Genomic DNA, 11,749 nt, shown 5'->3' on the forward strand with positions numbered 1-11,749 from the left:
ACATCTCTTGACACCAATTGATTGGGTAACTTCTTTTTGATTTGTTGGCCAAGGAATCCCATAGAAATTCTCAAATAACACACGCTGTTGCCAAGAGTTCTACACACACAGTTCTCCACAAATTGACAACAATGTCCCATTGCAGAAGGCAACAACTACAAAATTCTGAACATGGAGGAATGGAGCTGGTGGATACATAGAATCTTTACTCCTAGATTCTGGTGTCTTTAGTACAGAAAATTACTCTGTAATCTATCAAAAGATAAACAAAAACAGCTACACAGCCACAAACCCTTGGATCTATAATGGTGTCCTGCCTGCAAGATATGCTAATGCAATGGTGGCAGGAATGGAGTAACCATTCAATATCTGATGTGATGTAAGGCTCAGTGTACAAGGTAGAATACATACCTGACACAGGTTTTGTGATCAGTAACCTGACACTTAACCTAGTACACCAAGGACCTATGGTAAAACTAAGCCAAGTACTACTGTTCTAAAACCAACCAACCAACCAGAAAAAGGAACAATACAATGACTCTTAAGAATGAAGTGTTCTATTCACATCAGTGTGGTCCTCTTCCTGAAGCAGATGGAAAAAAATACAGAAACCCACAGCCAGACATAATGCAGAGAGAGAGCGAGAGAGCAAGAGAGAGAGAATGAGAGAGAGAGAATGAGAGAGAGAAAGAATGAGAGAGAGAGAGAGAGAGAGAGAAAGAGAGAGAGAGAGAGAGAGAGAGGAGAGAGAGAGAGGGAGGAGAGAGAGCTTGGAACACTCAGCTGTAAACTGTATGTCTCCTTGATATTCCTTGCAGCTACCCCACACACCTCCTCACTCCTCAACTTACAGTCTCCAGTCATCTCTCTTCAAAAAAGAGCAGGCCTCCAAGGGACAACAATAAAACAACATCCAATAAGGCGAGGCAAACACCCTAAGACCAAGGGTGGACAAGTCAACTGAACAGGAGGAAAGGAGTCCCAAGATCAGGCAAATGAGTCAAAGGCACACAGTCTCCCGCAATCAGGAGTACCTCCAAAACACTAAATTAACAGCTACAACATAGTCACAGAGGACCTGGTCTAGAACCACGTAGGTCCCATGCTTACCATTTCAGTCATTGTGAGCCTATATGCATGTGCTGATTCAGTGGGCTCTGCTCTCCTAGTGTCAACTATCCACTCTGATGCCTATAATCTTTCTGCCCTGTCTTCCATGGGATTCTTCATGCTCTGGAGGGAGGGACCTGAGAGAGAAATCCAATTTAGCCTAGGTAGGAGAAAAATATGATTAGAGGGGGAAGGGGACATAAATCTTTATGACTACTTGCTGATTTGGGGTATTGAGGTCCTTGGGGCAAGTCCAAGCTTTGTCATCTGGGTATCTCCAACCAGCAACCAGTAATCCAGCAAACAGCAAAAGCAATCAGCAAACTACAATCCAGCAAACTGCAAAAGCAGCAGCAGGAACCAGCAGCAGCAGGGCAGGAGCAAGGGGAGCAGCAGCTGCCACAGCCTCTCAGGTCTCTGGCATTTTTACACTCTCAAAAGTCCCTAGAAATCCAAATGTAAACTATTTTCAGTTGGCAGAACCACACCCCTGCGAGAGCACAAAACAAACCAAAGTTGGCTGCCTTGGACAATCTAAGGCAACCTCGTATCCCACACCTGGGATTAAAACAAAAACATATTCATGTGACATAACTGGGTTTTTAAAGAAATCAATATTCTCACTACAGTTATGTTAATGACTTGCCATGAATTCGGAAAGGTTCTACCCTTTCTCTAACTAAAATCCTCTTACAAATATAGTATGCATTCATTTATAAGTGGGTATTAGCCCTTAAGTAAATGATAACCACACTACAGTCCATAGACCCAGAGAGGTTAGCTAAAGTGGAAAGTTCTAGGTGAAACACATGGATCTTTGAGGAAGCAGGATAGATTTTGTGAGTAGACTGAGGATAGGAGCAGGAAAAATCAGTTGTGGTAGTAGGGTGGAGGGAGAGAATGTGGGGAGAGATAGCTAGAAGTGGGGCATTTGGGGAGCAGTGTGGAAACTGAGTTCAATGGAAATATCCTGAAATCTGTGAGGATGATTCTAGTGAGGACTCCTAGTAATGGAGGATATGAAGTGTGAACTAGCCATGTCTTGTAGCCATGCACAGCTCCCAGTGGAGGGACTTCAGTGTATTCAGGTAAGCTCTTGGTTGAGGGGTCCCATGGAGATTCCCAAAAAACCTAGACTGAAGTTAGAACAGAGGATCACTCCCCAAAAATGTACAGTAAGAATCCATTGCTAAGGACAACATCTACACAGCTCATTGAATATAAAAAGTTGTGCTGATGCCTGCTTGGAGCCTTCACCCCTATGTTCTAATCGATTTGGTGCGGAAGTCTCTACTCTGCACGCTACTAAAAGAGAAATGTGGACACCAACTCAGCCACAAAACCTTTGACCTATAATCTGTCTTGCTTACAAGATATGTTGGGACAGTAGTAAGGTAGAACTTGTAGGAGTAGCCAAGTAGTGTCTGACTTTACTTGAGGCGCACTCCACAAGAGGGAGCTGATGCCTAACACTGCTTGGATGGCCAGGAACCAGTGAATGCATAGGCCAGAGGCCTGGGGTAGAACCAAACATGACTGGTCAGAAAGAGGTGGGGGGGGAAGGAGAGGGAGAGGGAGAGGGAGAGGGAGGAAGGAAGAAAGGAAGGAGTAATAATCAATGAAATGATTCCTAGTTATATTTTCTTTATTTATGGATTAATGCCTCATCCAGTTGTCAACAGAGAGGTTTCCTCTGGCAGTAGATGAGAAGGTTTTCAGAGACCCACAGAAAGACATTATTCAGAGTAAAGAGTCTAAACTGGATTTTTCCATCAGGCCCCTCTACTCAGAGCTTGGAGAATCCCATAGAAGAGGGAGCAGAAAGATTGTAGGCACCATAGGGGTGGAGGACACCAGGAGAATAGGGTCCTCTGAATCAGCTAAGCAGGGTGCATATAGGCTCACAATGACTGAAGTGGCAAGCATGGGGCCTACGTGGTTCTAGACCAGGTCCTCTGTGAATATGTGGTAGCTATTAGTTCGATGTTTGGGGGTATTCCTTACTGTGGAAGACAGTACATCTTTGTCTTATTTGCCTCTTCTTGGGATTTCTTTCTTCTGGTTGCATTGCCTTGTCCAACTTCACTCTTGAGGTGTTTGCCTTACCTTATTGGATTTTGTTTTATTGTTGTCTCTTGGAGGCCTGCTCTTTTTTGAAGAAATGACTGGAGAGTAGATGTTGGGGAGAGAAGTGTAAGAGGAGCTGGGAAGAATGAAGGAAGGAGAAACTATAGTCAACATGTATTGTTTGGAAGAAGAATCTATTTTCAGTTGAAAGAAGAAAAAATAAAGCAAACTTTTCTTCACATCATCCACTTTATAAACAGTACCTAGACGTCCCTGAGATAGAACTGACCCAAATATTCATTCCCTGACAACTAGCCTTCCTGCTTCCAGAAGGAGCCATGAAAGATTGCAAGAGGAAGGCATCCAACAGTCCAACACAGGTATGCTGCCTATGAACCACATAAATAAACAACATAGCATGATAATCCTATGGGTGCAATAATGGCACACATATTTTGATGGTAACCAATTGCTCTATAATTGGATGTAAAACCAGCCCAACAGAGGGATATTATGCATGGTACTGTAAACCTAACAATCTAAGCAGTGCTAATGAGATCGTGGTTACTGAAGGAGAATATACAACCATTAATGTACTAAACCAGAATAGTTCCTTAATAATCATCTATAAGCATCTGTCCTTATACTCACAGATGAGTATAGTCTTTATTCCTCATTAAGGAAATTTCTCTTTGTAACAGACGGATACCAATACAGAAAACCACAAACAATCAAAATGCAGAACTGTAGACCCCAGTCCCAATGAGTATATCTACAAATTACTGCTACTCCTAAAGCTCAGGAAACATTGAAGAAGAGGGGCAGAAAGACTGTAAAAGACTGAGGGTCAGGTGGTTGTTGTGTTGTTGTGTCTCTGAATAACATGAGAAGCTATACCTTTAAAGTCTCACCCACATGATTACCCAAAATATGAACAAGGACGACATCATAAAACAAGCCAAACTTCATGGAGAAAGCCAATGGGTCTTCAGCCCTAGCCAAACAACTACAAGCAACTGAGTAATGCTAGGAAGAACACACAAATTGGATTTCCAGTACCAATCAGCCCTGAAAAACATACACACAAGTAATATATTCTGGACTCAACAGCTTATATTTAGGAGTAGAAACACACACACACACACACACACACACACATACACACACATACACACACACACACACACACACACACACATACACACAAAAATGTATATACAATAATAACTGATGAAAAATGAGGCCGTGAATTTGAGGGCGATTGTGAAAGGGTATATGAGAGAATTTGGATGGAGAAAAGAGAAGGAAGAAATTTTATAATTAAGACACAATCTCAAAAGTAGACAAAACATCCTAAAAGTAATAAAAGAACTTGCCTAAATTTTATGAATCACAATGATAATACTGGTATGCAACAGAGTATGTCTAGAGGAACAACTTCCCAAGAATAGAACACTCCTAGAGATGTTTATTTTTTCTCATTTAGGTTTAATTCTGAAGTCCAAGCTCACAGTAATTAATGTACAAATTTGAAACAATCTAGCCTTAGGAGGTAATTTGCCACATGTTTACTGTCATTCTGACATTGAAATCCAAGCTATTTCCTGCTATCCATGGCAAAACCATCTTCCTCACCACACTCTCTTAAAGGATTATCTAGTTCTCGCCTCCTTAATGTCTCTCATTTATGCTTTATTTCCCTATCTTAAACACTTCATGCTCTCAAATGTGAATTCAAAGTAAGTTGTCTTGTAGTTCTTCCTGCACACAAGGTAATGTTTTAACAGTTTAAAATGTGTAGAGAAAAGATAATGTTAATAAATGCATAACAAACACCATACTCTCGTGTCTCCTTGTTTTAATGCAACTCTTGGGACCATGGTCTGTCTTGAGCAGAAGTAGATGATCTGTTTCAGTCAGAGAATAATTTTATAATCCAGGAATGATGAAAACTTGCAGTGATGCCCAACTACCTTGAGAGAAACATGGTATGGATCTACACAATCTCTCCGTATGTGTCTTTACATAACTGACTTTGCTTTATAAAAAGGAAACTTTGAACACCATTCATTTTTGTCCTGAAAACATTCCACAAAAAATGCATGTCTAAGTTTGTGGTATAATCATAAGAGTTTTGTATTGTTATTTACATATGGGTTAGAAATGAACAGGAACAAATAGATAAGTTAGAGATCCACTAATTTTTCAATAAACTTTGAAGAATGAGAACAGAAAGTCTTTTCGGTGTGAAATGGTAAGACTTCTGAGTAAAACTTCCCAGAAATGACTCTTTCACACTTATACAAGTAGTCTTAAATGAAAAGCAATGTTGATGTGGAGGGTGTATTAGGGTCTAATTAACAGAGCTAAACCTCAGTCTGTGTCCTACTTTTCTCATCAACATCAAGAGGTTGATGCTAACAATGTCTACCTTGGGATTGCTGTGCAGATTTAGTTGGCTAGTACAGTAAAATAATTAGGGACTAGTAAATAGAAAAAATTATATGCTAGACAATTGCATTCTGTGGTAGCTCTACTGATAATTTTATCACCCAAATATGGAATAATCATTATAAATGCAATCATGTTTATTTAAGATTTCAAAAAAAAGTGGTTATCACTTCCTTTAATTAAAAATTAAAGCAAAAAATACCTAGCACAGTTTAGTTTAAGCCCATTATGAAGAATGTCATAATTGATTCAATTAGGACATTTTCCTGAGACATATGTCTGGCTGGAATTCAGTGCGATGCCACAATTACACTATTCCTGGAAAGTACTAAAGAAATCATGGTAATGCCTTGTGTTCTATATTGACAGTGTCAAGGTGTTAGTAGTTCTGTTCTTTGGTATCCTTAGGGTAATCCAATTAAAACTTGAAGAATTCCATTTAAAAGTATAGACAGTCCAGTTGGTTTGTTGGAAGAAGGAGTTCTGATAGCAAATCAAGAAATCTGTCAGGGTTTTCTGCACATGCCAATTAGTGATAGCTAGGTCAGTTAGACAATTATTTCTCCACAGTTTGATAAGTTGCAATTTTCTATAATGAAAAACTTTCTATAAATTCTATAAAGCAGAAAATTCTATAAAGAGAATTTTACTCAATGACATCTAAAAACTGCACTTATCTGTGACTACAAATATTTAGAATACAATTTGGAATTGTACTGGTTTAATAATTCATTGTAGGTGCTTTTCTAAGATCCATGACTTCACTAGCCCTGGAAAGTTCATTAAGTATGATGATTTGAATGAAAATGGTCCATATAGGTTTAAAGGAAGTGACACTATTAGGAGATGTGGTCTTGTTGGAGGAAGTGTGCCACTGGAAGTGTGGTGTTTCAGGTTTCAAATGCTCTAGCCAGGCCCAGTGTGATTCCTTCTGCTGCCTTCTGATGTATACATAGAACCCTCAGCTACTTCTCAAACACAGTATCTGCCTACATGCAGCCATGCTGCCTGCTATAATGACAATAAACTAAACCTCTGAACTCTAAGCCAGTCCCCAATTAAATGTTTTTCTTTTAAGAGTTTACATAGTGTCTCTTCATAGCTATAAGAACCCTAATAAAGACACTAGGTTTAAATAGATTTTCCTCTTGTTAACCATGTCTTAAGTCCAGTTGGAGAGCTGTTGGTTGCTGCCAGGCTGCACTGTCAGGGTTATAACATCGATCATAAACGAGCATGGTTGTCTGTCGTCTCCCTCCTTTGGAAACTTCTTCCATCAAAGCTAGTGGCTTTCAGATCAAATACAGTTTGCAAGCCTCTCCAGTCCATTTAAAAAGTGCAAGGTGCCTTCAGAAATAGGGACTTACTGTCTACTTCTGGTTTTCTTCCCCTTTTGATTGACGTTTTTTTGAAATATATTCTTCATGCTGTCTTGTTTGTTATTAATATTTTCACCCTGAAGTTTTCCTCATAGTGCCTTTTATAGATCAGTATTGATGGATATAAATTGATTAAATTGACTTTTAGTATGTAATATTTTTCTTTTTCCATTAATTATGATTGATAACTGTTGTGAATAGTAGTCTGATCTGGCATCTATGGTCTCTCAGAGCTCATAGAACATTCATGGAGACGCTTCTTTTTGAGTCTCCACTGAAATCGGGTGTTATTGCAATTGGTCTGCTTTTAAGATCCTTTCTTTGGTCTGCACATTTAGTTTTTTTGATTACTAGATATCATGAGGAGGCTTTCAGTTTTTGTTTTGCTTTCTGTTTTTGTTGCTGGTGGTGGTGGTGGTGGGCTTTGTTTTATTTCGTTTGGTTTTTTTGGTTTGTTTTGTCCTTATTTGGTATTTTGTTTGCCTTGATAGGAACGTAACTTTTATTTGCCTGATGTATTTGTCATCTCAAAGGCTTACTCCTGAATAAGCTCACCCTTTCTAACTCTTTCTGACTCTGCCTGGCAAGTTCAACTCAGCTGTTCTGGCTCAAACTCCTCTTTAATTTGACTGATTCAATCTGGTTTCTTCCAGCTTCTGACTGAATAGTTCTGCTTGGCTTCAAACTAACTCTAGAAATCTGTTCCAATCTTTTGGCTTCTTCTCACTCTCTGACTCATTTTGTCTTCACCTGAGTCTAGCTTATTCTCTTTGCTACCTATCATTGTAAAACTATCCCAGTAAAACTGACTTCTATGCATGACTTGATTTAGAATCATGAACAGATTCAGCTTCAATGTCTTTCAACTCACTTACCTCTGAACTGCATCAGATTCCACTGAACACTAATGATCCACTGCATTTCCTGAACACAACTGACCTGAACCAAACTGACTGAACTGATTTCAACTCAACTCCCTCTTCCTGTGTTCTCTTGAGAAGCATGTCATTCCTGTGCTGTTCTCGTGAGAGCTGGGCATATCCTATTCTGTCAAATCTTTGTCTGATTCACCACTTTGACTGTCCCCCAATTAAATGTCATTGTTTGGGACTAAAGATATGTACTAAGGGTATGTTTATATTACAGTCAGGGTAGCCATATTGCTGAATTAAAATTTCTCTACTACTTTCTCTAGATTAGGGAAATTTTCTTCTATATTTGTATAAAATTTTATTTTCTGTGCCTTTAACCTGAATTTATTTCCTATTCTCTATACCAATATTTTTGTATATTTAGTCTTTTCATAGTGTGCCAGATTTCCTGGATATTTTGTATCTGGATTTTTTTAATTTAACATTTTTATAGATTGAAGTACTAATTTCTTCTATCTTATCTTCCAGATTCTCTCTTCCATGTCTTTTAATGTGTTGTTAAGATTTACATCTTAGCTTTTTGTTTTGTATTGTTTTTGAGGTCTTAAGTTTGTCATTTCTAGCTTTACTTTGGTTTAGCTTTTCTTTAGTGATTCTATTTTGTTAAATTCTAATTTCACTGGGTGTGATGGTACATGCCTTTAATTATAACACTCAGGAGGAAGAAGTAGGCAGATTTCTAAAAGTTTGAGGCTAATTTGATCTACATAGCAAGTACTAGGGCAGTAATATAGTTTCTCAAAAAAACTAAACACTTACTTTCATGTCTTGACTTGTTTTCATTATTACATTCAACTGTTTGTGTTTTCATGGCCTTCAATAAGGTTCTTGTGTTTCAGCTCTATTACTTCTCTCAGTGCTTATCATATTAGGATTGTTGACATTTCTTGGTTGTTCATGTTTGTGTTTTTGCACTGGTATCTAGGTATCTACAGTTAATGTTTGCAGTTGGTGTAGACATCTGGTTTCAACTTTGCTCAGGGGGTGTTGCTTTTTTTGTTTGTTCTTGTATACAGCATTGGCTAGTTTTATGTCAACTTGGCACAAGTCTGAGTCATCAGAGAGGAGGGAACCTCAACTGAGAAAATATCTTCATATTGGGATTATAGAAGTTCATGTAGGGCATTTTCCGTAATTAATGATTGATGTGGGAGAGCCCAACCCTGTGTGGATGATACCACCCCTGGAATTGTAGTCCTGGATGTTACAAAAATGTAAGTTAAGGAAACCCTGAGGATCAAGCTAGTAACCAACACTCCTTCATGGCTTCTGGATCAGCCATCAGTAATCTCCAGATTACTGTCATTTTTGACTTCCTGCCCTGGCGTCTTTGAATGATTAACAGTGTTGTGGAAGCATAAGACAAAACCTTTCCTCACCAGCTTGCTCTTGTTCATGTTGTTCTACCAAAGCAATAGTAAACCTAGTAACAAATATGCCCACTCTAGGTCCTAGCCAGGTGTGGCAGCTGTGGTACTCTTTAGTCTCAACAAAGTATGGTGGCTGGTCCCTGGTGCTAGCTAAGGGTGATGTTTGTGGGATCCATGATGTAGAACCATTCTACTGGTCAGTTGGTAGTTGCAGAGGAAGGAAGATGGAATAGAAGGAATGGCTGAGTCCCAGCCAATGTGGTAGCAGTGCCAGTAGAGTGCTAACAGAGAGCTATCCTTGATATTTTTCCATGATAATAGCATCAATTCCTTTCACCTTTTAAATTTTTCTGGGATAACTTAAAAGAAGTCCATACATATTATTTTTTCCATACCTACTTCATTCAACCTATTCTTACGTAGTTAACATCTAGCTTATAATGATAACAGTGTTGGCATTTTTCTAACATATAGAAAGATAACCAGTGGAAATCAAATAGTACTATTTATTGCTTGATCACTATAAAGACTTATATAAAACACCTTTTTATAGCTTTCCAATGCTTTCAAACTATATGTTGGTGTGTGAACTAGTATATTAGCTTAGATAAAGAAAGGAGAGTTTCATTAAAAAAATATTGTTTCAGGTATGAATCCATACTCTACCTTCTGAACAAGAGAAAAGTGGTGTGTTTTGTTTGGTTTTGAATTTAGATGGCAGACAGAAAATAAGTTTTAACACCTCTCACTCTTTTTGTCTCATTTTTCTGCTTTTCCTGGTACTTGTTTAGCATATCTACTACTTCCTCTTACTTCAAAAAGGAGTCCCCAGTGTTGAAAAGAATGCTATATCCTCCTATGCTGAGGTTTCCCAGAACTGAAAAGGTAAAAGAATAACAGGACTCTGGCTCTGTCTCTGGATATGGATATGGGTCTGGCTATGATTATGGATCCAGCTCAGCAAGACCAGAGAACATTATATGCCTCATGCTCTGGCTCCACCAAGACTAGAGATGACCAGGTCTCAGGCTACAGTGTCCCCAGAGGTCACTACAAGGCAGGGATTTCACTCCAGTGGGTCTGGAGTCACCTGAAAAACTGGGGCCTTTGACTCTAGCAGTCTATCGTTTGTTTGGTTATGAGTCTAGCCTTTAAACAGCTAAGCCATCCCTGCAGCCCAACTCCAACAGTCTCATATGTATACCTAGGGTTTCAGTTCCTGAGATCATATCTATCAGAGTTCTAGATAATCTGAGATATTTATTTATTTCTACTTTTAAATTTTTAAGTTGTTCTTTATTTAAAGAGACAATAATCTGAGAAGGCAGCAAGTGAGTGAATGTTCTTTTTTGTTTTGTTTTGTTTTTCATATTGCAGGATTGTATATAATTTTGTTATGAATCCACAAATCCCTGTTTACACTAAACTCACCAATGTAATGAGAATTTTATTATTTGGATAATTACATTTTAAAAGAAAAAAAAAAGGTTACTCGAGTTGTTGTCATTGGTTTTTAGCATTTCCTATTATTAGAGCCCCATGATGTGTCAGATTATGCAAAGTAGACATCTAATGGAGAAAGATCTTGACTATCAGAGAAATCATATTTCAGAGCAATAATACAATCAAAAAAGTTGAAAGCAGACACTAGTTCCCATGGTTAGTGGTCAATAGGCAATATAAGACAACATCTCTTCATCTCTCTTATCGTTCCTCACTATTTAAATTGAAGCCAAACTGTTATTTTCTTCCTACAGTAGAATATCAATAACAAATCTCAAAGCATACACTGCTCTCAATTGTTAAATCTCTACCATCACATATGAAGTGATAATATGTATTTGCCAATTCTACCTCATGCTAACATTACAATCCTTTGACATTCCTATTTGAGTGGTTTAACAACTTGATTTATATTTAAAGTGTTAGAATATTTCTCACTTTGTGTTTGGACATTATCAGAGACAATAACCTTTGTTTGTTCAAAGAAGCAAAGGGGATATACATCAATGATCCATCTTCAGAGAAAGAATAAAGCATGCTCAAAACCCAGTAGGAAGGCATGATAAAATTATTTGTCTTCTCTTTTCGGTGCAATTATTCACAATTGCATTGGTTTTCATTTGATTTTGTGGCTTAATTTAACACCTACACAGCCTGAAAAATCCTTATTCAGTAGTTTCCTTAAACCCGGTTATTTGTTGTTAGAGCCTAAAGAACAAGAAAATGAAGCAAAACTTTACTGAAAAACACATTCATTTGTCTTTTAGGTGTCCTGAAAAGAACATCAGACATGAATTGACTTTAAAAAAGGAAACCAGGGCCAGACAATGTTGGTGCTCACCTTCAATCCCAGCACTTGGGAGGCAGAGACAGGAGGATTTCTGTGTTCAAAGCCAGCCAGGTCTACAGAGTGAATTCTAGGACAACCATGGCTACA

The 11,749-nt window shown here is 38.3% G+C and overlaps 1 long non-coding RNA gene across 1 annotated transcript in view; it reads left to right on the top strand.

The window, feature by feature from the left end:
- LOC116096158 overlaps nucleotides 1-11,749 on the top strand; it is a 43,928-nt gene extending 32,179 nt beyond the window's left edge. The window contains exon 3 of the long non-coding RNA XR_004120865.1: nucleotides 11,580-11,749. This is a non-coding gene — a long non-coding RNA (uncharacterized LOC116096158). The remainder of the gene's footprint in view (nucleotides 1-11,579) is intronic.

Source organism: Mastomys coucha, unplaced genomic scaffold (assembly GCF_008632895.1).
Source record: "Mastomys coucha isolate ucsf_1 unplaced genomic scaffold, UCSF_Mcou_1 pScaffold18, whole genome shotgun sequence".
Classification (NCBI taxonomy): Eukaryota; Metazoa; Chordata; class Mammalia; order Rodentia; family Muridae; genus Mastomys; species Mastomys coucha.